The sequence below is a fragment of the Rattus norvegicus genome, chromosome 7 (genome assembly GCF_036323735.1).
Source record: "Rattus norvegicus strain BN/NHsdMcwi chromosome 7, GRCr8, whole genome shotgun sequence".
Classification (NCBI taxonomy): domain Eukaryota; kingdom Metazoa; phylum Chordata; class Mammalia; order Rodentia; family Muridae; genus Rattus; species Rattus norvegicus.
This window is the reverse complement of record NC_086025.1, coordinates 97,645,837-97,669,559: the sequence shown is the minus strand read 5'-3', so window position 1 is coordinate 97,669,559 and position 23,723 is coordinate 97,645,837. Positions and strand designations below refer to the sequence as shown.

Here is a 23,723-nt window from a genome sequence, read left to right as displayed (position 1 = left end):
ACACCTCTGGTTAGGCTTGGGCCACCGGTTTCTTGGAGTGCTCTCTGTAGGACGCAATGGCTGGAAAGCCCAAGTAGGGGCTTAAATAAACATCACAGGGGCAGAACAAAGAACAGTTACTCACACCGGGTGATAAGCAAAGTAGTTCTCTTGTATTTCTTTTCTTTATCTTTATGGCCTGCTGCTCCTGAGTTTGTGGCTTTTGGGGCTTACTCTTTTAATTTTATATTTTTAAACCTTAAATTCGTATAATTTCCTTTCAATAGGTCCTTTGGCCTCCATATGTGCACTGTGCCACACACGCATGGCCACACTCACACACACACACAAACATGCACATGTACACACAAAAGAAAAGAGTGAACAGTCGGTCTACAACCATGTGTTAACCATATGCCAAATCTCACAAATGGCACCATGTCCAAGAAGCCAGATCAAAAGAAATAGATTTTAAGGTGTTTAATGTATCCAAATGACGATCTGTGAATTACATGGTTATGTGGGAGAATAGAGTAACTACCACAAGGGTCAAGGCTCGGGGTACAGACACTGATCTATTTGTGTAGGTGCCAGTCATGGAGGCTTGTTCTGTTTGAAAAATCAAGCTTCTGAAGGGTTGTGCAACCCCATAGGAAGAACAACAATATCAACCAACCAAACTCCCCAGAGCTCCCAGGGACTAAGCCACCATCCAAAGAGTACACACGGAAGAACCCATGGCTCCAGCCACATATGTAGCAGAGGATGGCCTTGTCAAGAATCGTTGCGAGGAGAGGACCTTGGTCCTGTCAAATCTTGTTGCCCCAGTGTAAGGGAATGTCAGGGTGTTGAGGTGGGGATGGGTGGGGGTGAAGGGGAGCAGGGGGAGGGGAGATGGGAGAGGAGAGAACCAGGAAAGAGGATAGATAACATTTGAAATGCAAATGCATAAACTACCCACTAAAAATATTAAAAAAGAAAGAAAATCAAGCTTCTTGCCCTTTCTTGTCTGGCCTATGCTATTCTCTAGGATATGCTGGTAACTGTCTGACTATCTCTTGCAGGTTACATTCGTATATTTATTCATTTATATATACAATTTATTTTATGTAAACATACATGAATAAATAATAAGAATTAAAAGATGCTGGGACTCTGAGGGGAAGCAGGGGAACGTGGAAGAGGGAAGGAGCAAAGGGAAGAGAAAATGATGCAAATACAGCATGTATCTATGAAGTTCTACAAAATAAACTTCATTTCAAGGCAGTTTTTGTTGTTTTTTTTTTTTTTTTTTTTTTTGTTCTTTTTTTTCGGAGCTGGGGACCGAACCCAGGGCCTTGTGCTTCCTAGGCAAGCGCTCTACCACTGAGCTAAATCCCCAACCCTCAAGGCAGTTTTTAAGCCAGGTTTGGTGGCACCCAGGTGATCCTGGAACTTGGGAGACTAAGGCAAAAGGATCCCAAGTTCAAGGGCAAGAACAGCTATATAATAAGACTCTATCTAAAAAGGCAAAATGATGTTTAAAAGATACCCTTATTTGTAGCAATGCCCGTTCCTGTGACAGCTCCATTACTACCATAGATGTGACAAGTTACTAGGGCATGCCTCTGAACGCTAGGCTAAGAAGAGAGGAGATTTGAAGACCAGAAAGAGAACTGGAGGTATGGTAGGGAAAGAGGGGAAAAGAAAAGACTGTTGGAAGTATGCATATATGTAAACATCATCACGAAACTATTATTTTTTGTACAATTAACATATAGGAATATTGGTAAATAGCTAATAGAACATAAAAATAATGTCCTTTGTCAAAAGTTGCCTTGTGCCAGCTTCCATAAGCTAGACCTCAATATCTTACCTGTCTGCGGCTAGCAAATGACTCCATGTCAAGAGCACTTGCTGCTCTTGGAAGAGGGTCTGCGTTCAATTCCTCACAACCGTATATAATTCCAGTTCCAGGGGCTCCAATGGCTTCTTCTGATCCCCAACGGTGCCTACCAGGCATGTACATGTTACATAGACATACATGCAAGCAAAATAAACACATATTAAATAAAAATGAATGAATGAATGAATGAATGAATGAATGAATGAAGAATGAATAGACAAATAATAAATCTGAATCATAAGACCACTGAGATGAGCTTGGTCTTTCTCTCTCTCTCTCTCTCTCTCTCTCTCTCTCTCTCTCTCTCTCTCTCTCTCTGCCTCTCTCTGCCTCTCTCTGCCTCTCTCTGCCTCCCCCCCTCCCCCCGATTTTGTTGTTGTTGTTTTGAGTCAGGGTTTCTGTGTTTTAGTTCTGGCTGTCTTGAAACTCACTGTGTAGACCAAACTTGGCCTTGAAGTTACTCAAACTGACCTCAAATCTGCCTCTGCCTGCCTCTCCCTCCCACGTGCTGGAATTAAAGGTGTGTGCCACCACCACCCAGTGAGTTGAGTCTGTTCTTGCCCAGTTCCTGGCTACCAAGCGTATGCCTAAAACGTACACAATTGTTCATTTTAGACTACCGTGTTTGGCTCAGGCTGGCCCCAAACTGCCTATGGAGCCAAGCATGACCTTGGGCTTCGGACTCTGGGATTACAAATGTTGACCATACATGTTTTATGCAGTGCTGAGATTCAAATCCAAAGCTTTGTTGCTGGAACTGAGCGTCTCCCTGCTCTGTCCAAGCCTATACATTTTAATAATTTATAGCAGCTTCTCTGCAATATAATTAATAGACGGTTTATTCAGTGTGCCTTTAAGTGGGTTTAGTATTTTCACAGAGTTGGGCAGCCATCACCACCATTGAATGAAGAACGTTTTTATCATCCAAGAAAGATACCTTAGGCCCATAAGCAGCCAGTCATTCCTGTTTCCTCCAGTCACAGACACATAGCTGATCTCTTCAGGGAATGTCATATCTTACAGTACATACACTTCTGTGACTGGCTCCCTTGGTATACACCATCCCTTAGGTTGATCCATGGCATTCCAATTATTTTTTCTTTTTTAAACAGAGTCTTGTTATACATTTCAGGCTAACTTTAAACTCAACTATCCTCTTGCTCCTTCCTCCCAGCTCTGGGATTACCGAAGCACACAGTCATATTCAGCTTTCTCTTTTCTTTGCCAAATAATCTTCCACCATGTCTGTGGCTACGCTCTGTCGGGCTTTTTTTGCTGGTGGTGGTTTGCTTGTTTCTTTGTCTGTTTTTCTGAGCCCTGTTTTGGGGTCTGATGAACTATGCTGCTTAGAATACGTGTATGATGTTTTGCATGGACTCTCTCTCTTTATTATGTGTGTTTATCTATGGTGCCTTGAAATAGAGTTCGGGGTGTGGGGTAGTTGTATGTGTGGCCTTCTGAGGACCTGTCAGGATGTTTTCCAAAGCAGCCACCCTGATTTCCACTCCAGCAGCAATGCAGGAGGCTTCCCATTTCTCGGTGTCCTCACCCACACTGGGTTTCTATTTTTATAGCACCATCCTAAAAAGGGTACAGTGATCTCTCACGGTGGTTTTGATTTGCATTTCCCAGAAGACTTATGATGCTGGGCACATTTGCAGATCTTTGAAGGAAGAGGTTTTCAGATCCTTTACCCATGTTAAAATTTTTCAGCTGAATTATTAATTGACTTGTTGCTTTTCTTCTGGCTTGGTGGTGTGGGGTTCTTGTTTGATTTGGGGTGTTGGTTGATTGGTTGGTTGGTTGGTTTTTTGGCTTTTTGAGATGGGACTGTATAACGTAGCCTGGCCTCAAAATCATGGAGCTTCTCCTGCCTTAGCCTTCAAAGTGCTGTGACTACAATCACGGCCAGCTTTTTTCTCTTTTTCTATTCTAGACATTAAGTCCTAATCAGTTTGAAGACTGACAAATTATTTTTCTGCCATTTTTTGTAGACTGCATTTCTCTTGTTCTCTTCAGACCACTGATTCCCTCTCCAGAAAGATGAACTTTCTGAGCCATAAACTCCACAGCCTTGAGAGGCTGGGCAGGCCATCTAGGACCTGTGCAGGGGTCCTTGGTTCCACTCCTGGAATGAGTACTGTGTTGGAGTAGCTTAAGATGTGGGCTTTGGATTCCCATGAACTTCGCAATGGTTCTTTTTCTGTAGCTGTCACAGAATGCCTGAAGTCAGGCAATTTATAAAGAAAAGGCATTTGTCTGTTCTTAGAAGTCCAATTACATGACGCCAGATCTGCTTAGCATGAGATGGGGCTGCTTCCTGCCTTATAACAGCATGGAGGGGCCACATGTTGAGCTACCCTGAAGTGCTAGAGAGAGTAATTAGAAAGCTACTTTCCCAGTAACTCGTTGATGTTTTCTTGTCAAAGAAATGTAGTAGCCACAAACCAACAGAAGATTGGGAGGCAGAGGCAGGTGCATCTCTGAGTTCCAGGTCAGCCTGGTCTACGGAGTGAGTTCTGAGTCAAGTGAGGGCTGTGACACAGAGAAACCCTGTCTAGAAAACAAACGAATGGGGGTTGGGGATTTAGCTCAGTGGTAGAGCGCTTGCCTAGCAAGCGCAAGGTCCTGGGTTCGGTCCCCAGCTCCGAAAAAAAGAAAAGAAAAGAAAACAAACGAATGAACATGGTAGCTACCACTGACCTCCTAGGATGGACATGGAACTTAAAGTGTCCCGTGGGAAGAATAACCTCTCTAAACTGGGTGGTAGGAGGCAGGAGGATTGTCAAAAGTCAAGACTAGTCTGGTTTACATAGTAAGTTCCAGGCCAGCTATAGCTACATAGCAAGACCTTGGTGGTGGTGGGGGGAACGAAAGAAAAAAGTGGGAGCATTTTAGCTATGTACACATTTCATCAACACGTGTGTGCACATGTGCATGTCTACCTATGTGCATGTGTGTGTTTGAGGGTGGGAGAACAAGGGTTAACAAGTATCTCTATTGCTCTCTACTGAGCTTTTCTCTCTTCTCCCCCCCCCCCGTGTGTGTGTGTGTGTGTGTGTGTGTTTGTATGTGTCTGTGTGTGTTCCTTCCTTCCTTCTTTCCTTCCTCCCTCTCTTTCTTTCTTCCTTCCTTCCTTCCTTTCTTTCTTTCTTTCTTTCTTTCTTTCTTTCTTTCTTTCTTTCTTAAACAAGGTCTCACTATGCAGCTGAAGCTGGCCTCTAACTCACTGTGTGGGCTGAGTCGGCCTCAAATTCATGGAGATCAACTTGCTTCTGCCTTCTGAGTGCTGGGATTAAAGGCATGCACCATGCCCACTTTCCAGCTCAGCCAGTGTCCCTGAACCTGACATTCACTGATTAACTAGATGAACTGCTCAGCAAGCTCTAAGAACTCACCTGCCATCACCTGTAAGTACTAGGGTTATAGCTACCTGTGACCATGCCTAGCTTTTTCCCTGGGTGTTGGGGACCTGGGCTCAGTTACTACCTAAACCATCTCCTTAGCCCCTTTAACAACACTTTTTAAAATTATTTTTATTTTTCTACAATCCAGTTGTTGCCTCCTCCTTGTGCACCCTCCCACATTTCCTCATCCCATTCCTCCTCCCCCTGTCTCCAAGAGGATGTCTCCCACCCCTGCCAGGTCTCCCTACTCTCTGCGGCCTCAAAGGTTAGGCGCATCTTCTCCCACTGAGGCCTGACCAGGCTGTCCACTACTGTATATGCGTCAGGAGCCTTGGACCAGCTCGTGTATGCTGCCTGGTTCTTTACCAACACTTTCAAAATAAAATATAGCCATCTAATCTGGAGTGAAGTTGAGGCCCAGTAAGAATCTGCTCTCTCTTGCCCGGGTACCTATGTCAAGCAGCCTGTCACAGCCGACTCAGTCCTACACCCTATCCCTGCAGGACATGCTTGGTTTCTCCCAGCCTTTAGGGAATAAACTTGAACCTGATCTCCCAAAACTATGAGGAGGGAAAATGGGGAGATACCGTACTTTCTCGTGTATTATTAAGTTACAGACAGTGTTTTCCACCTGTGTGGAATGCCTATGAGATTTCCTGTCCACTGAAACCAAAGGTAAGTCACGAATTTGCCTTTCATAGTCAGGGGAAATGACCTTTTGACCCCAGGAAGGGTTTCTTAGTCTCCGGTGAAGTCTCAGCCACCACACTTTTTTTTTTTTTTTTTTTTTTTTGGTTCTTTTTTTTTTCGGAGCTGGGGACCGAACTCAGGGCCTTGCGCTTCCTAGGCAAGCGCTCTACCACTGAGCTAAATCCCCAGCCCTCAGCCACCACACTTTTAAGGTGACAGATAGACTGGCTATCCTATGCCTCCGGTGCCCTCCGGGGCTGGTAATGCATGATGTGCTGTTCCCTACGTCAGGCCTCAGAGAGATCTGGGTAGAGGAGACATGGGGGTAGGACTCCAGACCTAGAGAAAAGAAAGGGTCTGGAGGTTCAGGACCTGACTTCCCGTAATAAGTTGGTTTGTCCGCCACAGGCAGGCTCTTGTAAGAATGAGTGAGCTGTGGGTTTAAGAGTAAAAATGAAACTGTTCAAGTTCCTCTTCTTTGGTCCTCAGGTCCTGGTGGTAAACCCCCTCCCCACTCTGAGTCAGTTTCAGAGTCATGGTCTTGAGGCAGAAGTACTGGTGTCTGGGCAGCTCATCGTCTCTGCTCAGAGAAAGCTCAGGGCAGGCAGGATGCCCCTGCTCACACACCTCCAGCAGGGTAGAGCCCCAGCGATGCCACAGAGGAGCCAGGCTCAGAGCCAAGAGGCCATTCTTGCCCCGCTAAACAGTAAGCTCAAGTGTTCACTTGATGGTGTTGGTCCCAGTACCTAACCCAGCATGGCCATCCAGGAGATGCAAACCCTATACAGGTAAACAGAACTTCTGCATCTGCAGGTGTAGAGGACGCCTGCTGAGTCAGTGAGGGCTCCTACTTCCTACACCAACTCCCAGGGGCCGAGTAGATACTCACAATTGTTCTTTGTAAGGTGACATTCACACTTTTTCTTTTTTTTTTTTTTTAACTTACCGGAAACAGCATGAGCATGTGAATGAGAAGAGAGAAGAAGTTGAGACGGAAGTGGCTGGTGCCTAAGCACTGACCTCTCCAGATTCTCCTGGCTGTGGCAGGTCGCTCACAGCCCTCCGCAGCCTCTTTCCCACCATGTGGTGTCTGTAAGCCCTGCCTCTGCCTTTCCCGCTTAGTGCCCTGTCAATGCTGCCTCACCTCAGTCAGCAAGCTCCTAATGGGTGTCAAGTACGCTGGCCTGACCCAGCACAGGGTGAGACCTCAAGAGATATCTTCAGGTAGGCGGGGCCACTGAACCCTGTCCTCCTCCTACCCTAACCAAATAGAAAAGCCCAGGAGAAGCAGATTCTTCCTGGTGGCCCTGGTATAAATAAACTGTAAGCCTAGCAGTGAGGAGGCAGAGGCAGGAGGATTTCCTAGAGTTTGGTAGTGAGTTTGAAGCTGGCCTAGGTTAGAGTATAAGTCTCCATCTCAACAAAACAAAACATAAATTGAAAAAAAAACTTAATTCTATTTGTTGCAGTCTGGTAGGGAGGAAAGAACATTGGGAAGGAGCTTCTGAAGCAGTCACAGAAAAGGGGCCCAGGTGTGGGGATCACCAACCCAGAGTAGTGGGATGACAGAGAGTGGAGCCCAGCTCTACCCCTTCCTGAGGACCAGCCTGGACCTTGAACAAGCCTTTCCATCTCCCAGCCAACTTCCTTCACTGGACACAGGGATTGCATGCTCTGTCCGGGCCTTGGTACCGCAGGGAGCGAGCACCTCTGTGAGCCCAAGGATAAGCTGTTGTTCTTCCAACACTGAAGAGCCCACCTTCCACCCTGCCTTGCAGAAGGAGCGGGAGAAGGGGCTCTCTATTTTTGCCTGGATGCTCATTTGAACTTAATCAAAGCAGCAAAGTTGGGAGCTAGGACTCCTTCCTCTGAAGAACAGCTCACCACCACCACCACCCCCCCCACCACCCCTCCACCACCCACCCCACCCACCCCGCCTCCAGTCAGCTCCCTGCCCTTCCTTGTGCCCTAGGGAAGCAAAGTTGTAGGCTGTTGTCTATGCCAGTCTGACCTGGAAACTCTAAGGTATGACTGAGGGAGAGAGAAAGACCCAGGGGGCCAGGAAGACCCTGGCACGTGAACCCCCTGAAAAGAGTTGGACCCTAGGTGCGGCCCTGCCTGTGCCTGCAAGTGTCTGGGTTCAGGGAGGCTGAGGGACGTGGTAGGTGCATTCTGTGTGCAAGGCGGTGTTCTAACCTTCCTGAGAGCACCCAGCAGCTGCACAGTGAAGGTTGGGTTACAGATCAGACCCATGGCTTGGGGGTGGTTTCCTACGGCCCCTGGAACAAAGTAAGCAGATGCGGTTTAAATCAACACATTTCTTATGACTGTGGAGGTTAGAAGCCTAAAATCAAGGTGCGGGGGAGGGGGGCAGCTCTTGGAGGTTTTCAAGAATTCATCTAGCTCGTTCTTCTATCTTCTCGAAGCTGTTCCCATTCCTTGGCTTGGGACCAATTTTTCTAACTTGGAGACATGACACTAACTTCTAGTATCATGGTCAGCTCTGTTCTTGATGTCACCGTGCCCCTTTATCACTGTTTGATAAGCTCTCCTCTGATTACAATGTGGCCATGCCAAGACTCTTTTCTTTCCCTAGGTCACACAGCTGGAGAATAGACATTCTTGGTCAGGGGTGGCTTGGGTGCCTGGCCTCCTCCAGGGTTGGGGATTGTAGTCTTCCTGTCCCAATATCAGCAGTTGTCACTGGTGGCTTTGCCCATAGCAGTCTCTCTCTCTCTCTCTCTCTCTCTCTCTCTCTCTCTCTCTCTCTCTCTCTCTCTAACACACACGCGCATGCACACACACACACACACACACATACACACACACACACACTCCCCAACCAGGGCAAGGGCCAGCCCAGCAGCTGCCTGCCTGTAGTCAGGACTGACAGAAGAGCAGGCTCTCAGGTAGCTTCTGGTGACAAGTAGGAACTATAATATTGCTTTCCACCCCTCTGTGGCTCTTACCAGTTCTCAGTCTCAGACCACTCTTCCTAGTGCCCCGAGGCTCCTAGACTGGTGCCTTCTTTCTTTCTTTTTTTTTTTATTAACTTGAGTGTTTCTTATTTACATTTTGAATGTTATTCCCTTTCCCGGTTTCCGGGCAAACATCCCCCTAATCCCTCCCCCTCCCCTTCTTTATGGGTGTTCCCCTCCCAACCCTCCCCCCATTGCCGCCCTCCCCCCAACAATCTAGTTCACTGGGGGTTCAGTCTTAGCAGGACCCAGGGCTTCCCCTTCCACTGGTGCTCTTACTAGGATATTCATTGCTACCTATGGGGTCAGAGTCCAGGGTCAGTCCATGTATAGTCTTTAGGTAGTGGCTTAGTCCCTGGAAGCTCTGGTTGCTTGGCATTGTTGTTCATAAGGGGTCTCGAGCTCCTTCAAGCTCTTCCAGTTCTTTCTCTGATTCCTTCAACGGGGGTCCTATTCTCAGTTCAGTGGTTTGCTGCTGGCATTCGCCTCTGTATTTGCTGTATTCTGGCTGTGTCTCTCAGGAGCGATCTACATCCGGCTCCTGTCGGCCTGCACTTCTTTGCTTCATCCATCTTGTCTAATTGGGTGGCTGTATATGCCTTCTTTGTTTTGATGCGCATTTGCTGTGTAGCTACTATATCCCAGGTTCCAGGGATATGGGACAGAACCACACAGACCTTCCCTGTGACTCTGAGAGCCCATTCAGCAAAACACATGCCTACACCAGATTGACAGCATGTCCCAGGAAGTCCTCTCATACACGTAGGAGGTTCCAGGAATACCAACACTGACGAGCATGCCAAGTCTTGGAAATGCGCAGTCCATCAGGACAATACAACGTTGTGCTCAGCTAAATTCTTTCTTCAGATATGGTCTAACTAAGTAATCCTGGCTGGCCTGGAACTCAATATGCAGACCAGGTTGGCCTCAAATGACACCGAGATCTACCCGCTTCTGCCTCCTGTATACTGTCTAAAGGTGTGGGCCACTATGCACAGCAGACTAAACTGAACTAAATAATAAGTAACAGGTAAAAACATGTTAGCTCTTTGTAATGTCACATACATATAGTCCTAGCTGTTCAAGAGGCTGAGGCAGGAAGACTACAAGTTTTGAGCTAACCTGGGGTTACACTGTATACGTGGGAACCCTTTTAAAGGGATGTGTAGTTCGAAGGTGAGAGTTTACTCACTCTAGATCTAACCCTTCCTGAAAGTGGGTCATAGTTAACAAGTTTGAAGCTGCTCACCTCTGTGCCTTAGCCAGCTGTCCCACACTTGGTCGGCAGACATTCTGGCCTCCATGCTGACAGGGAAGATAAGGAGGACACCCTGCAGAGGCACTGTTGATGGGCCAAGTAGCCCACAATAAAGCTGTCCACGGAAGACTGAGGAAGGCAGCTGGGTTGAATTGGCTGGGGAGGATTCTTACTAGAAAAGATACTATTTATGGATACCAGGGAGTGACTGAATCCCCAACTTAGGGACATGAGCATCTTGGAGGAGGAAGGGACAACAGAGTATCAGAAGAGGCTGTAGGGCTTCTCCTACCCACTGAAGTGGGGTGGATGGAAAGGGGGTAGGGGAGAAAGTTGGCTGCAAATGTAGCAGAAGGTACAATAAGCAGGGAAAGGAAGTTGGAGCTGGCCAGAGGGGAAAGAATCTTGCAGGACACCAACTTTCTGTCACCCATCTTTCTGTCAGCATGCCGACACTCTCAGAGCTTAGTAAATGAGAGACTCAGCCGGTTGTGTTTCCCAGGCCTAAGCTAAAGGCAGGAAGTTCTTCTTGCTGTTCCCTTCCATGTCATCCCCACCCAGCCTCTTGGGTTCTGTGCTCAGCTTGGCCTCTCCTGCCCTCTTTCTTATGGACACTTTAGCTGGGTGGGTAAGATCTGTGGTCTGGGCTACTCCCTCAGGTAGAGCCATCATCCTGGAGTAGCCCAGACTTCACGGGGCCTGTGATGGGGCCAAGCCCTATTCTGGGAGTTGAAGATTCCACAGAGGCTATGCACCTGTGATAGCAAGGTTGATTCTCAGGTGACAGAATCTAGACCCACCATGGACAAGCCAGAAGCTGTACCTGTGATTGATGATCTTGACTGACAACATCAGGTGATGTGGGGAGAGGCTGACTCTGGAAGACGCACCACTCTCTGGGGCCCTGGGTTGCATTAAAAGGAGAGAGTGAGGAGAGCACTGGTTCTCATCTCTCTCTGCTTCTTGACTGTGGATGTCATGTGACCAGCTGGGTTAAGTGCCTGCTACCATGCCGTCCACTGCATTATGACCAAAATAAACTCTTCCCTCCATAAGTTCCCTCTGTCAGGGTATTTTATCGTGGCAAGGGGAGAAGTAGCCGTACACCGCCTGTTTCCTCGGAGCTTACAGTCCATGGGGGGTGGGTGGGGAACAGAAAGTACCTCAGTACTGCAATTTCTGGTATGATGGTGGCTTCTGTTACTTGATGTCACCAGAAGAGTAACTTAGAAGGGTTCACTTCTTTTTTTTCCCTCTTGGAACATTAAACTTAACTTTACTAAATAAAACATAATAATGTTTTTAAAATATTTGTTTTGCCATTATTGATTTTCCTTCCTTCCTTCCTTCCTTCCTTCCTTCCTTCCTTCCTTCCTTCCTTCCTTCCTTCCTTCGTTGCATAAACAGGGTTTCTCTGTGTAGCCCTGGCTATCCTAGAACTTGTTCTATAGACCAGGCTGGTCTTGAACTCAGAGATCCACCTACCTGCTTCTGACTCCCCAGGTGTGCACCACCATGCCTAGCTCAAATGCTTTTCTTGAAAGCAGAGGTGAGGAAGGAGTGGCCTTGAAAATTTCCCAGTGGAAAGACTCCCTTTGCCCCTCTTGTCGCTCAGGAGTACTTTTGATGCTGCAGGGTTATATCTTTCCAGACTTAATGAGGACAGTGGTGATGTCTGTCCTCTTCCTGCACCTGCTATGATACTTTGTGATGCCCATTGCAAGGAGTCACCAACCCTTCCTCTCCCCAGGCAGAGAGCCTTGTCCAAAATGTCACCCATTCTGACTGCTCAGGGTCAAGAGCCTTGGTGGTTATAGGACATTCTCTTCCAAAGGGACTTCCTTTAATTATAAACAAATGGAAAGTGTCACTGGATCTTCCTTCCAGGGATGTCGCAGAAGCTGCTCTGCAGACCAGTGCTGCACAGAGTTGTGCAAAGGTGGGTGTGACTTCCTGACTGTCCAGGTCCCAGAGGAGCAGACACGGCTGAGGATAATCAGAGCCACCACTGTGCTTGACCTAAGGACATCAGGAAGAGCACGGAAAGGATCACCTCCCACAAGAAGTTGGGGACACAGGCTGGAGCTCGTCACTAAAGCATAGAAGTTGCTTTATAAATAAATCAAATGCAGTTGACGCTGGGTAACCTCTGTACTCACAGTTCACCTTCTGAAAGGATATTTTCACACACACACACACACACACACACACACACACCTGCTCATATATATGTTTGTATGTTTGGCTGGGGGTTGTGTTTGTTATTTGTTGGTTTGGGTTTTTAGAGACAGTCTCATTGTATGACAACTCACTGAGTAAATAAGGTTAGCCTTAAACCTGGCACTGATCCTCCTGCCTATGTCTAGAGTTAGGATTTACAAGTTGTACCTCCCTGACGCCTGGTTCATGAGAGTTTTTCCCCAGTTGCTTAGGGCTAAAGGATAAATCTACTTGTTGCTTAGCCTATCTTGGACAGAAATGACACCCGAATCTGCTTCTGTTGACTCACTACTGTTGTGATCCTGGTTAGTAAGTAATGTGGTTTGATCATGACGCCCCCAAGAATCAGGTTGAAAGTGTAAGTCCCCCAATGGAACTGTGTTGGTTGGGTCAGGTCAGGGGACTCTTCCATTGTTACAGTATGATTAGCTTTAAAGTAACTGTCATGTATACCCAAGTGTGAGGAACATGGGCAAGCCCTGGCTTCCTTCTGGCCAGCAGCTCCCACATAGCTGGGTGAGGTTACTTACCAAAGCTGTCAACTCTGAGGTAGGCACATCACTGTATAAACCACAGGGCAGAGCATATATGCTGACCTTAGCAGTGAATATAAGTTACTCTGCCAGACACATTAACTTGCAGATTCCTGGTAGGCACGGTAGTATGCCTACAATCCCAGCACTCAGAAGGAAGAGGCAAGAAGATTGGCCGTTCAGTGCTAACCTAGACTACACAGCAATGCACTGTCTCCAAATAGCCAGGGGGATATAACTCAGTGATAGCATTTGTGCCTGGCATGTCAAGACTGAGAGCTTAATACCCTGGACTGTGGAGACAAAGATTCCGGCGCCCACTTAGATCCAGAGGTCGAGAGTATGGATGGACAGACCCTGAGGACCTGTGTCTTTAGCAAGCTCTTCAGCGTTTTGATCATGTCATAGTCAAACTTAGTTTCCTTATCTTCATAGTGGAGATAATAATGAGACCCCTGGGTGGTGGATAGGCATCTGAAGAGCCAAAATGTATTTCTCCCTCATTCAGTGCCTCTAAATCGTTCTCTGATTCCTTTTGCTTATTATAGGCAAGCGCTAGTGACATGCCCTGCTGTGTCTCCACCTTGGCCTGCTGAGTGGGGTCACTAGAGACACTGGCTATGAAACCTACGGATGCCTAAAAGTGCTTACCTTGTGAGATACGATCCTGTGGAAAATGAGTGTAGAGTAGGCAAGGAAAGTGAGCGTAGATAGCCAGGTGTGGGGAGCAGACACTCTGGGATTTATGTTGACACCATGAGGGAAGCATCCTTGAGACGTCAGAGTGGAAACTATGAGCATCACAAGTGGGGATGGTGAAGACAGGCCTGAATGAGGGACAGCCTTCCACAGGCTGCAGATGTCAGGCAGAGGAGACTGGAGCAGAGAAAATCCACAGCCCTTAAGTGCAGTGAGCAGAAGTCATTGAGCTGGGATGTAGGTCAATGGGCACAGGACCTATCTAACATGCACAAAGTCCTGGTCACCATCCTCAGTGCCACATAAACAGGATGGAAGCAGGAGGAGGGGAAGCTCAAGGTCACCCTCAGTTACACGCTGAGTTTAAGGCCAGCCTAGGTTACATGATTCTCTGTTTCAAAGAGAAAGGCAGCCAGGCAGGCAGGCAGACACAGCACCATAGATATCTCAGAAGTGTCACTGAAGTGAGCAACCCCAGGGTTGCAGTTGGAGATCTTGGAAAACTTCTGAAGCAGGGCTCTACCCACAGCCACTGACTCAGGCCCTTGGACTGTGACAGCATCCCAGATACACTTGCACCAGGACACAATAGTTTGTGTGTGTGTGTGTGTGTGTACATGTATATACCTCACAGAGATGTGTGCTCCCGCCTCCAAGTGCTGGGATATATATATATATATATATATATATATATATATATATATATATATATATATACACATACATATATATATGTGTGTGTGTGTATACATGTACACACACATATGTAACTGTACATATAATTGTAGTTGTCTCTTGGTGTTGGCTCTAGGACCCTTGTGGGTACCCAAATTCAAGAATTCTTATTAAGTCTACACAGTGGTATAGTACACAATACTAACTATGGACAGCTTCTGTATAAGTGGAATCACGTTGAGATCACTCACATTATCTAGGTAATACAAGGACAAAGATGAAGAAAATCTTAGACTTGGTATCATCAGATGTGCTACATTTCTGACTCCAGGGAACTGAGGTGTATCTCAGTGGCATAGGGTTTATGCTCTTCATATGAGGCTCCGAAATTATCTGCATACACGCACACACACACACCATACATATCACACACATACATATACACACATCACACACACACACACACACACACACACACACTCAGAGGGAAGGGTTACCAGTGGAAGAAACCTGTTCCTTATCACATAGAACCATTTAATATCTCGCAAGATCCCTCACATCACCTGAGGCAAGACTGAGCTCCATCCTCAAAAGTGAGTTTTTCTGAACAGCAGAAATTCTCCATTTGGGCAAATCTTCCATACCTAACAAAAAATCACAGCAAACTCCTTGAGAACAATCGTGCTTCTCACTTTCCTTAGGGAGTGAGGTCTTAGGGACACCTATGGGACATGCTCAGGACTTCTACTTCGTTTGTTTGAAACAAAGCCTCACTAGGTAGATCAGGCTAACCTTGACCTCACAGAGATGTGTGCTCCTGCCTCCAAGTGCTGGGATTAGAGGCATGTGCCACCACACCAGGCTCAGTTTCTTCATTGCCCTTTTTGATAGTTGGCATTTTCTGAAGTGCCAGCAACATACCCTGAAAAATGTTCTTTTTCCCACCTCATGTCTTCAGAGTTTAGTGAGGAGAGAGAGGGAGAGGAGATGGTCATGTCTACTCCAACATCACAGCTCTTGACACGGACACTTCTAAGATCTCCTTTGCAATCGATGGAATCTTGACGTGGCCCTCCAAACCCATACATTAAAGTCCTAACTGCAAATGCCATGCAACACAAGGAGGTGGGATCTTTGGGAGGTTATTTGGGCACAAGGTAGAGCCCTCATGTAAAGGCATTTGTACCCTTAGGAGAAAGGCCTAGGCAGTGCCCTTTGCCCTTTGAAGACACATGAAGTCAGGAGTCTGCAACCTGGAATAAAGCTCTCTCCTGAACCTGATGTCCATCCCGACCTCAGACTCCGGTTGAGAACAAGAGAGAAAGAAACCTCAGGTGTTTAGATTTGTCACTGTTTCTCATCGCTGTGGGCAAATACAGGGCAGAGTCAACATGGTGGAAGGAAGAGTTTTGGCCATGGTTTTATAGATTTCAAGTCATGGGCCTGAAGTAAGGTATCGTAGTGCCAGTCAGAGAGAGGATAAGATCCACCCAAAGACACTGCCAGCCACCCTCCCACTGCCTGAAACTGGCCTCTTAGCACTTTCAGCTGTGGGCCGGTCCGTCAATGGAGTCACTGACCACAACTTTAGTGGCCTCTCTCTCTCTCTCTAGTTTCAGTTTCTGGAGCCAAACCTGCTCTGCAGTGCCTTTGGGGAACTACTGCATGTCCACCATAGCGTGACACAGGCTTCTGTCTGTCACCCTTGTCACAGCAGCCCAGGTCACCAATGTACTCTACAAACTTCTTCCGTTTGTTCCCCTTATGGACCCACACTTTGAAAGACTTCATCTACCTTACAGTGACAACAGCCACACTACCATCATGAGGCCTCTTCCAAGTGAAATTTTACCTTCCTCACCCCACAGTCCCCCACAATACCTTGCTGTAGGTCTCAGCTTCAGCCCATTTCACACGAAGACACCTGAGGTAGAGCATGACTAAATACTTCCCTTGCAGCTAGGAGGATCAGAAGTTCGATGCTATCCTTGGCTAGCTGATGAATTTAAGGACAGACTGGGCTACAAAAGCACTTGTTTCAAAACAAATTGATAGTCAATATTTGGCTTAAAATCTCTCTTAAGTATCTGAATGGTATTTCATACTTACTTTCCTAAAAACACAAACTCCGTTACATAATAATGCCATACATTCTGAGTTCATAAGTTTTGTTTTAGTTTCCACTGCTATGGAGCTATTTGTAAAAGGCAGTGACTCCTCCCAAGGACTCACCACACCTAACTTGCCTGGATTCCCACACTCGTCCATTTCTGTAGTCTGGTTGCAGATAAACGGGATATTGTAATATAACAAAGTTCATGTAACATCTACAGAGCCCAGATTTGAAAGCCATTCAGAGACAATTTGTGTGACCTTTGTGTCTATCCATCACTGGGATTTGATTAAAGAATTATTTTATCACCTCAAAGGAAACCTTCTACACGTTACACACTCACGTTCCCACTTTCCAACCCCTAGTCTAGCAGCCCCCAGCAGCTCTTACAGGGACACATTTTGTTTGGTTATTTCGTTGGGTTTTTCTTGAGACAGGGTCTCACCGTGTGGCTCTGGCTGACCTGGAACTCACTATGTAGAACAGGTTGTCAAACTAACAGAGACTAAAGGCATGTGCCACCACATCCCACAGATTTTGTGGTTTTGAGGCAAGACCTCACTCCGCGGCCCCGTTGGCCTCACATCTCGGATTCCTGAGCTTTGAAAGGCTCCGGTTCCTCGTGTTTTCCATGAGAACCACTGTTTCAGCTTTAGCTTCATGCTACAGCAGAGCTTTCTACTTCACTGAGGACGTCCGGCCTGAGGGGCTGATGAGCCATCTGCAGGCATCTTCCATGTGCAGTGTCCCCCGGACTCCCAGCATCTGTCCAGCGTCCATCTAGTTTAGCAGCTTCTATGTTGTCTCTGGGATCTGAATGGCCAGAAGGGTGGGAAGCCAGGCAAACAGGTAAGAGGCTTTCCCTGAGTTTGCTTTGGGATACAGAATGTCTTTAACTGCAAACCACTAACCCAGAAAGACAAATGCTGATTTTTTTTTCTTTTTTTCTTTTTTCTTTTTTTTTTTCGGAGCTGGGGACCGAACCCAGGGCCTTGCGCTTGCTAGGCAAACGCTCTACCACTGAGCTAAATCCCCAACCCCTACAAATGCTGATTTTTACACAGGGCAGCATCCGCTCCTGCAAATGCTTACACAAAGGAAATACAAGTTTTTGCTCGAAAGATGCCATGAGATCCAGATTTTAATATTAAGATAAAAAGATGGCACTGCAGTTGGCAAATCGTGTAAAATTCATTATCCCAGGGAGTCAGTCTGTCCTTTACCGGAAGGTGACATTATCATACCGTTTACAGATGGAGGAATTACAGTCAGGGGCTGCAGGACTCGCCTGTGCCCACATCGCTGGGAACAGCAGGCAGTGTTCCTTACAAGATGTTGGAGTTCACTATTTATTGTCAGGGTTGATATCTCAGGCCACCACAGACTTGCCAAAAGCCCCCAAAACACTATTTCCAGCTCTCCATTTGCTTGAACCTGAATATCAGGGTCGGGTTGAACAAGCAAGACTCAGTCTCCCTGAGGCCAGAGACTTCTGAGACACACCGGTTGAACTCCATCCTGGCAAGCTTTGAACTCAGTGGAACACCGGCTAGGCATGGTCCCCTGACCATGCTCTTCTCTTCCCCTCTTCTTCCCTGTCAACTGTCCACACCCAGGCTTGCACTCCAACTGCCCTAAGCTGTTTGAAGACACCTCACCCCCTGGCTTCCTAGAAAACTTTAGTCCTTGAGTCTTTAACCCTTATTCCAATAGTAGTAGCTGAAATGGTGACAGCCCTTCTAGGTTCTGTACAGGGACTCATTACTGTCTGTTCCATTTCATATGGCTCAGATTGGGCAAGTCCTTGGGTTTCAGTGACACAACCTGGGTTCTTGCCTGGCTCCTCTGGTATGTGGTAGGTATGACCTCAGGCTGATGCCATCTGTCCCTGCTTCAGCCTCTTCGTGCATAACTCTGGGCAGGCTACTTGGTGGATTGTGGCGAGAGCTAAGTGAGGTGGGCCTCCCCTCGGGCACCTGGTTCATTCTGCACATCCAGACTGAAGCCCACCCGTTTCACATGCTCTCTGCTGTGCCGGGTTTGAACCTTCTTCCTCTGTCTCCTCAGGTTTATAACTGACCATTGATTCAATATTCAGATCACCTCTCACCCTGTTAAGATGGCATCCGCTCCCTCCTTCAGAGCCAAGGGCACGGAAAACTCTGGCAGGCTTTGATGTTGGCCCAGGGCCATGAAGTACAGTGGTAAGGGAGGACTTGAACTCAGGCCCTTGGCCTCCCAGGCAATTCTCCCGAAACTTCTAGAAAGGACTTCTGCCCTCCCTTCCATCTGCTGTGCCAATTGGGCGGTACATCCTTTCTTGCTTGTTCCAGGGCAAGCAAGCCATCATCAGAAGAGTAGCCTTTACAGGGCACCACGAGGTTCCCTCACAACCAAAAAAATTGGATTCGGCCTCAGCACCCCAAGCTCCCAGAACTGGCCCAGGTTAAGGAAAAATCTGGACACACACCTTTGTTAAAGATGAAATAGACCAAGGTAAATGAGTCCCCAATATTGTACCTCCAAACCCCAAGCACAGCTGGAGGGGTGATAAGAATGAGAGGAAGGAGGGATGAAAGCTGCGGGCGGAACCCTTTTGGTACCATGTTAGAGGTCAGGGAAACGATATTTCACGGAACACTAAATATTCCTGAAAAATCTGATCGAAAAGCAAGATAACGATGACCTGAACTTGACAGCAGAAGAGTAAAGGAGGTGTGTGTGGGGTGCCCCTTAATTATGTCCTAGCCAACGGGAAGGACAGAGGTTCCCGCACCAACCAAAATGGAAATCACAAGGAGGTGGCAATTGGGGAGTTTTCTCCTCACTAAATTAGAAGTCCTGGGACGACCATGTGGGTAGCCCAAATCCCCATCTCGCACCGCCTCTGCTCTATTGGTCCCCGTGGGCTTGCACCACTGGACCCTGTGGGTGTTTTTGCCTGGCTCCCGCGGTCCAGGAGCAGCCAGGCAGGTGGCGCCCGAGCCGAGCGCATCTCGACCCCTCATCCCAGGTGAGGGAGGGTCCGCGGGGCCCCGGCGCCCTGGGGGTCGGGCCTAAGCGCCCGGGACTCGCCCAAGGTCACCGGGCGGGCTGGGGCGGGGGCGGCGCGGGGCGGTCCCGGGCGCAGTGACGCGGGGCCCGTGCTGCGGCGGGGCCCGGGCGCGGGGGGCGGCGCGTCGCCGCGTCCTCCTTTTGTGCGGCGCCGGGCTGGGCTGTGAAGGTAAACAGCGCTTCCTCTTCCTCCTCGCCGCCTCTTCCTTTTATAGCGATTTCTGGTCGCGCCGGGGCCGGGCCGCTGCTGCCGCCGTTTGCTGCTGCTGCTTGCCGCTGCGGCGGGGCCGCTCGCGAACCTGCGGCGGGGACGCGCGAGCCGCCGACCCGGAAGCGGCGTGTGTGCACCGCAGGCTCCCGCCGCCAGCTCGCCCGCTCGCCCGCCCGTCGGACAGCCAGGTACGTGCAGGGCGGACCGGGAGCCCGCTGCGGCGCCGCCTTGGTCCACCCGACTGCAGGGAGGGAGGAGGGAGCGCCTGAGGCGCCGAGCACTCCGAGGCTGGGGTGCGGGGTCCGAGTGGCCGTCCCCGGGCACACCCCTCTTGCAGGCTAGGTGAGCGTTGCAGGGCCTGACCCGGGCGCGGAGCTGCCCTCCGCTAACTTCATTTGAGGGGTGGGGGTGTTCCAGGCCAGGCGACTGAATTGAGGAACCAAAAGGGCGAATAGACTTGCACCAGCCTGACTTCCTCCTGCTCCGACCCCCGCCGGCGTTTAAACAGCACTTCCTCTTTGCCCGTTATGTTTTCATCATCATCGTCATCATCATTATCATTTTTATTTTTTTGTAATGGAAGTTTAGTGTTCAGAGATGGAGGCATTTGCAGCCTGCAGGGCTTTCCGGGGGGTCGTGCACACACAGTAGGTCTGGAAGGAACCCGTGTGTCCTCTGAATGTGGGTCTTGTGTCTGGGGTGGGAGGAAAGAGGAACCCGGACTTCCTTTGCAGGCAAGAGCCCTAGGGGGTTGTCTCTGATCCCCACCCTGCCGCTAGAAATGGAGGGGTGGGGGAGGGCTTGAGTGTGAAGGTGGCGCAGCAGGGAGAGTCACGTGGATGTGCACCTCTGTCTAATTCCAGGTCCTGCTACTCACTAGCTTTGTGACCTTGGGCAAGTTGTCTACCTTCTCTGGGTCTTCGGCTCCTTGTGTCTGTAAAATGGGCTGCTTTGAGTTCCAACCTGCAGTAAATGGGACTAGGTTTCCTGGCCTTGAGGTACATGATGGGAATGTCACCTCCCCTTTTATGCCTTCATCCCCTAAGACACGTGCAGGGAGTGCAGGGAGGCTTCCTATAGATAGTTGTGAAATGAATTGGTGGCTGGTAAATTTTGAGAAGTGAGCCCATAGGCTTCCTCATTTTTGCCTTCTTTGCCCTTAACTTCCATCCCATAATCACCAGAGCCATATTTTGTTACCTCAACCTCCAGAAATCCACGGATCCCTGGAGGAAATAGTAACTCCCTCTGAAGAAGCTTCCACTCTGATTTTGATTGAGGCTCTCCCTATTCTTGGAGGGTTGTATTCAGTGTGGATAAAAAGGAAGCTTTTTTTTTTTTTTTGGCTATGGCCAGATGACAGTGGAGGTGGCTGGCAGGGTCGCCAGCTGGAATGATTTCCCAGGCTCCATGTAACTGGGAAGGAGGCTGGGGAGAGGTGGCTTTTCTCCTGTGGTGGAGCCTGCAGAGCAGGTCAACTAGCTAGGCTTTCTTCCTGGGAGGCACTTTGTAATAAGTACACTGTAGATTATGAGTGTGTATGTGTGTGTGTGTGTGTGTGTGTGTGTGTGTGTGTGTGTGTGTGTGAGAGAGAGAGAGAGAGAGAGAGAGAGATGTTTGTGCACTTTGGGAAAATTTGAGGAAATGTTGTTTTGTCTGACAGCCATTCCTCCCTCTCCCTTTTCACATCCAAAGCCTTGTGTGCTTGTCTCTGAAGACCTTGGAGGAGGCGATGATATCCCACCTCAGGCCAGCCATAAGCCTGAGAGCAACTGCTACTTGTTTTGTTTATTTCTTGACGTTTTGAGACGGACTCGTACGTGTATCACAGGCTGGCCCAGAACTTGTGGCCAATGTTCCAGGTTCTACTACCTGAGTTCTGAGACCACAGGTGTGTGTCACCGTGTTCAGCTCACTTCCATTCCTATAGAGAGGCAAGCTCCTCCACACAGAGACACCGTTACACATCTCTTGTTAATGCACATGGTGGCTGCAGTCACCTGTGTGGCAAGAGAGAATCTTTCCATTTCCGCCAGACTTGGAGGGATGCCAGGACTCTCAGCCAGGGGAGTGGGTGCAGGATCATGGGCTAAGCCTTGGGGCTGCAAAACTAGCCTGGGCTTCTGGTGGTCCTCTGCATTCTGAATGCCTTTGTGTCTCCTTGACATCTGTGCCTGGTGTATACTGGGAAAGATGTACCTGTTTTTCTGACAGAATGAATAAGAAAGTGATGGCTCCCCCTCTGTGCTCTGTCCTCTGTGCTCTGCCTACATCTCAAGGTCAACATCTGGCCTCAAAGTGACCTTGATGTTCTCTGGTTCTCCCTGAAGTAAAAAGTCAAGGCTCCTAGTCCCTGGCAGGCCTTGCATAATAATCTCTCTTTTTTTTTTTTGCATAATAATCTCTTGCACAGAAAGGGCTGCCAAGAGACACTGATGACAGGAGATTGTGGCCACATGGTCATCATCTCTGCCATCTCTTTGATTGGAGAGACCACCATTCTTGTGGCTTTGGTGGTATGGGCACTTGGCTATCTTTAACAAATCCACCAGAGGCTGTGCTGTGTAGATTTAAAATGGTTGCATGAACTGGGTGTGGTGGTGCCTACCTATATTGTAACACTGGGGATGTTGAGGCAAGAAGATCACTGGTTCAGGACCAGCCTGCGCTATGTGGTGAGCCGCTGTCTGACACAGCAAACACCTGTAACATCAGTTCATCTGTGTGGTCAGCAGGTAGGCTTACGTCCGTATCACCCTGAAGCCCCCTTTTCCTGCCTGCAAACTGGTGAGCTATTTCCAGCTCATGCCCATAGCTCTGGGTACCCAAAAGCGTAGGATCCGCATTTAAACCCATTTTTCTCTTGCTCGCACATGCACATCGAAGGTTCTGTGCAGTGTTCTTATCTATACAATGGGCAGATGAGTTGTGCTCTTGAGTCTGCCTCAGTTATGTGACGGAAGCCCCGAGAACAGGACAATAATGACGATAGCAGTGGCAGTCTTACCTAGAGAAACGATTACCGGAGCCCCTCTCTGTTTTAACTGCAGTGAAACTTCCAGAGACAAAGCGGGAGGAGACCAGGGAGGGAGGACTACTAACTTCCCTAACAGGGGGATGTTTTTCATAGGTTGCCGAAGACAGTGTGTGAGCTCTGTGTATCCATAGCCCCGGATACAAGAGGCTCCCCAGTGCATGTTACTCCCACCTCTCTCTCTGGTTCTCTCTCAACCCATCCATCCTCTATGTGCTTGTGACACCCCTCCACCCCTCCCTTATCTTCTAGAACCCGAGTATCTTCTTCCTGTTTTTAGCCAAGACTTGACTTCCCCTGTGTCTCAAGTGGACTCAGTTTAAATTGTTGTTAGTAGAACTTTAGAATTTAGACTTCAGATAGACCAGAAGGCTAGATGGCCTCTGGTTAAAAGATGACTTTTACCTATACCTGACCACCCTATCCCCTACCATCTTTTTCTAAAACCAGAGGCACTGAGGGTGTGGGTTTGGGGGCCAGATTGCCCACATGTACTGCCTATAGGCTGTGTTATCTTGGACAAGGTCCTCCCTCTCTCTGAGGACCCCCTTCATCTGTAGCGTAGAGAGTTATGTGGGCCATCTGGAGGTGGCATTGGGATCAACACAGAGGTTGATGTAACAGTACTGCACACAGTAGGTGCTCAGTAAATGTTTTTGCTTCCTCTCTGTGAGGCTCTTTCTGTCCTCACCTGATGTCACCATCCTGCCTCCCTCTAGTTCTGCTTGGGAAGCAGCTCTGGACTGGCAGGCTATTCCTAGAAAGATCTGGAGTCTGCAAGCACTTGGAAGTCCAAGAGTGTTATTTTAATCCAATTGTTGACCGGCTGGTGTGCGGGCTTCCACTGAATGGGAGATGGTTTTATCAGAGCTTGTCGGGAAGACTAAACGGACGAGTCATCCAGCTTGCATTCTGTCCCATTCATTTCCCCCTCCACTTGTCGAAGGCTTACTAACTGCCATCTGCTCCGTGAATATTGTTCGTAAA

At 48.4% G+C, this 23,723-nt stretch overlaps 1 protein-coding gene across 6 annotated transcripts in view; it reads left to right on the top strand.

Moving 5' to 3' along the window:
* Positions 1–19,713: 19,713 nt before the first annotated feature.
* The window catches only part of Cyrib (CYFIP related Rac1 interactor B), a 124,906-nt gene continuing 120,896 nt past the window's right edge, over positions 19,714–23,723 (top strand). For 4 of the 6 annotated variants that reach the window (XM_039078773.2, XM_008765501.4, XM_039078771.2 and 1 more), the window contains exon 1: positions 19,795–19,890. The gene's annotated coding sequence lies outside the window, so the exon portion shown is untranslated. Of the gene's footprint in view, positions 19,891–23,723 lie in introns of all 6 variants that reach the window. The other 2 variants (XM_039078775.2, NM_001126267.2) reach the window with 2 other exon arrangements.